The sequence below is a fragment of the Anneissia japonica genome, unplaced genomic scaffold (genome assembly GCF_011630105.1).
Source record: "Anneissia japonica isolate Jap-2015-1 unplaced genomic scaffold, ASM1163010v1 scaffold857_len152722_cov132, whole genome shotgun sequence".
In the NCBI taxonomy this organism is placed as follows: domain Eukaryota; kingdom Metazoa; phylum Echinodermata; class Crinoidea; order Comatulida; family Comatulidae; genus Anneissia; species Anneissia japonica.
Genome location: NW_022683480.1, coordinates 86,577 through 90,803, shown reverse-complemented (window position 1 = coordinate 90,803; position 4,227 = coordinate 86,577). Strand labels below are relative to the sequence as shown.

General features: G+C 31.5%; 1 protein-coding gene across 1 annotated transcript in view; it reads right to left on the bottom strand.

Moving 5' to 3' along the window:
- Positions 1 to 4,227, bottom strand: part of LOC117100108 (golgin subfamily A member 6-like protein 22) — a 65,289-nt gene that overhangs the window by 47,942 nt on the left and 13,120 nt on the right. The window lies entirely within an intron of this gene.

Here is a 4,227-nt window from a genome sequence, read left to right as displayed (position 1 = left end):
ATATATGCAGTACATATATATATGTACATTTATATATATGTATATATATATTATATATAAATATACATAATAATATTAATATATATATAATAATATATATAATATATTTAATAATATTATATATATATATTATATGATATATATATATATATATATCATCATTAAGGAAAGGTAAATACAGTGTTCAAATAAAGGACATGATAATACATAGTGTAGCATAGTTCTCAACGAATGTTTTCTTATAAGTAAATAAAGAAATTGTGTAATAAAATGCCTCCGACTGGATATTATTTTTATAATATAAATCAGGATAGCGTCGTTAAAAATGACATTATTTGTTTCCAGCTGCTAAATACAGTGTTTGAATAAAGGATATGATAATACATAATGCAACCCTTTGGAAAATACCACACAGTGAATACAATGTGAAAAACTATGTGTTCACATAGTGTGCACATACTGCACCACAGTGTGTGCACTGTATGTTCACAGTGTGTTCACAGTGTGTTTAACTCATTGACTATATGAAATTGGTGAGGTTTTCACACTGTGAACTGTGTGAAACACAGAGTTTACACACAGTCGCCACACAATTAACACATTGTCCGCACACAGTAAACATAGTGTTTCCATAGTGACACCAAACATAAACATAGTGTCACCACACAATAATCACATTGTTCCCACACAGTAAACACACTTTCCCCATAGTGTAGCCACACAATTAACACACTGTCCCCACACAGTGAACATAGTGTTTCCATAGTGTCACCACACAATAAACACAGTGTGTTTACAGTGTGTTCACTCTGTGGACTATGTGAAATTGGTGAGGTTTTCACAGTGTGAAACACAGGAAACACATTGTTGTCACAAATTGCTAACCTTCAGTAAACAGAGTGTTAACACACTGTTCACACACTGTTCCCATAGTGTACCACACAATAAACAAACTATCTCCATATTGTCACTAAACACAGTGTCCCTATAGAGTAAACATAGTGTCACCCCACAATAAACACAGTGTGTTTACTCTGTTGACTATGTGAAATTGGTGAGGTTTTCACAGTAAACACATTGTTGTCATGTCTTGCCAACATACAATAAACACAGTGTTAACACATAATTGACTATGTGTTATTGGTGAATTTTACACAAAACTGTTTGTTCTACAGAGATTCAGTGTCACCATGCAGTAAAATCATCACATGCACAATCTCAAAGTTCTCATCACCTTCATCCTGCAAGGTACAACAAAAGTAAAATATTAACAGTTTTAAAATTGATAAAATAAATATTTATTAAACTAACTTTTAAGTACATATGTAAGCACTATCATAAGATTATTGCATAATAGTCAGACGAATTATGTATGTGTTATAACATTTTTAAGTTAAAAACATACATTAGTCAAATGTATAGAGTATATGTATGTTCACACTAGAAGTATTGTTTTGCTTAAAATTAGTCAAGGATTTTAATAGTTGTTAAGTTAATGTAGCAATGAGTTTACAATTTTTAAATTGTTTTTATTGCATATAGACGAACAGTTACTTAGATGGTAAAGCATGCTGCAGCTCATCTGTAGGATATGAAATAAACTTTAAAAAAAAAATTAAATTACAACACTTTGCTAAGTTACCTTTAGAAAAGATAATTACAATTACAATTTAAAATTAAAACATTACTGCACATTAAGCGCCTGTTGTTAAACATTAGCTGCTGTATCCATTCCCTTTGACATGGAGCGCCTTGTATTTTCACATATTTTAGTCATCTTGGATTTTACAGCTGCTGACTGGATATCTGGGTATTCTGAAATTATATAAAAATATATTGTCACAAAACTGCGGAAATATGAAAAGTAGGCCTTTTTTTTTATCTAAATGAGAATTACATTGTTCTTATAAATTTCTAGGTTCGAGTAGAACTGTATATGCAGTAATAATTTTGAAATTGACATGTTCGAAAGACAATTAGATTAATAAATTGTGAATTTTAATTGCTAAACCCGGAGTACACCATGAGACTCATGTCATCATGACAACACAAACTTGAGTAGTGACATGTAATAGCAAGTATCACGCAACATAATGCTACAATAGCAGTGGCCTGCTAGCTTCATTATTTTAATGGTGTTAATGTGGGACTGTAGGTTTCATTATTGCTGACAATTAATACCGTATTCTAATGTTTAATGTGTAGATATGAAACACTAATTTACTTATTTTGTTGAATAGTACATTTCTTGTATTTTTAGTAATTCAAAATGGTAATATTAAGTCATTCTAAAACCAACGGTCGTAAAGCAGACAATTTACTATAAAGCAATATACTTACTGTAATACATTTGCTGTTGTCTTAAATGAAAACACAAATGGATTATTTAAATCTCAAAAAATACATAGAAAATTAACTTGCCAAATATTGCAGATACTGTATATTTTTTGTTTGTCATTGCAGCACATACCAGTCTACTTGCATGTTGGCTTTTTTTAAGCTGCATAATAGTCCTTTGAGAAAAAATGTATCTAGTGCAACCTGAAAATAAAGAAAGTTCTTAAATTAGTAAACGAATGTTCTTTATACCTAGTCTTTTAAATACAATGTATTTTGGCAGCCAAAAATTCTTATTTAAATCAAACATAGTATTTTAAAACAAACCCTAATTTGCAAGTAGATTTATTATATTCATAGTTTGTAAACTAAACAAATAAAACTAACAATCAAGAAAATTAATCACACGAAAATCAAGCTTGCCTGATGTCGAGTAATTTTGACCCAGGCCAGACTAACACTAAAAATGCAATTCATATAGCAAGGCATACATATAGACTGTACAGTGCTAGATAATGTTTAGTAAGCATTTATGCTATATTACTAGGGATAGGCTAGTAGTACTGTTTTAGGAAGGCTAATCGAGCCTAAAACAACTTTAATTGTTGGTGCAAATAATATATTTCAATTCTCACCAAATGAAGATAACATTTTATGTTTTGTTTTTATACATTTAGACCTAGGCCTATGTTACATACCAAAAGATTGAATCAAGAAAATTATTTAATTATAAATAAATAAAAATGAATTAAAAAGCGTAATTGCCCCGACATAATAATTAATTCCAGAATCGAGTTAACGGCCGTTTTAACCAGACCATTTAGGAGGTCAAGCTTAGGCCTAGGTCAAACAGTCGTAGCCTAGGCTACTGCCTCCTAGCCCGAGTTTATTTTTCTGTTTATTTAAGTAGTGGGTGGGTTATGGATTGGAACACTATTGATTGTTAGTACCAGCAGGAGGCCTATGCCGGACAACCTAGCTAAAATGAATATATTCAAATAATAATAAGAAAAATGCAATTTCGAATTACCTATATAAATAGCAACGACAACACCTGAATACAATACGCCATTCAGCCATTTTTTGGAGGGTTTTTGTTTCTTTGGGTCTCCATATTCTCCATCTCAATCTTTCGGTTGTCCTCGAACATTATTTTATCTGGAACCATTGAATCGTCCAGGACACTTGTCTCATTTGTCTCCGTCCAGTGGAGTAGAACCCATGCACATTTTCATCAACACAGCAATTTTCAGGCTGTAATTTTGATCAATGTGTTTCACTATAACACACTGAACCACACTGTGTTCACAGTGTGTCTGTTTAAACACACTGTGATTTATTCTACTCTGTGTATTAATTAAAATCACACTGTGTTCAATGTGTGCTTACTGTAAAAACACACTGTAATTTTTTTTTCACACTGTGTATCCCGTAAATTCACACAATGTTCACTGTGTGTTCACTGTATGTAATTCAAAAACACAGAGTTAACACAGCGTTCACTGTGTGGACTCTATGTGAACACAGTGTGTACTGTGTGGACTCTATGTGAACACAGTGTGTACACACTGTGGTATTTTCCAAAGGGAACATAGCTCTCAACAAATGTTGTCTTATAGATAATAAAATTGTGTAATAAATTTCCTCCGACGGGATATTATTTATATTATATAAGTCAAATAGTATATATACGACTATATACTGTACTACCATAGGGGGAAACGATAACAATGGAAAGGGTTACAAATAATACTTTAAGGCGAAAATACTGATGCTAAGGGGAAATTTAAACGACGTTAAGGAGAAATATATACAAAGGCTTTTTCGCCCTAGGTGTCAGTTAGGAGTATACATACATATATATACATACATACATATATATATATATAT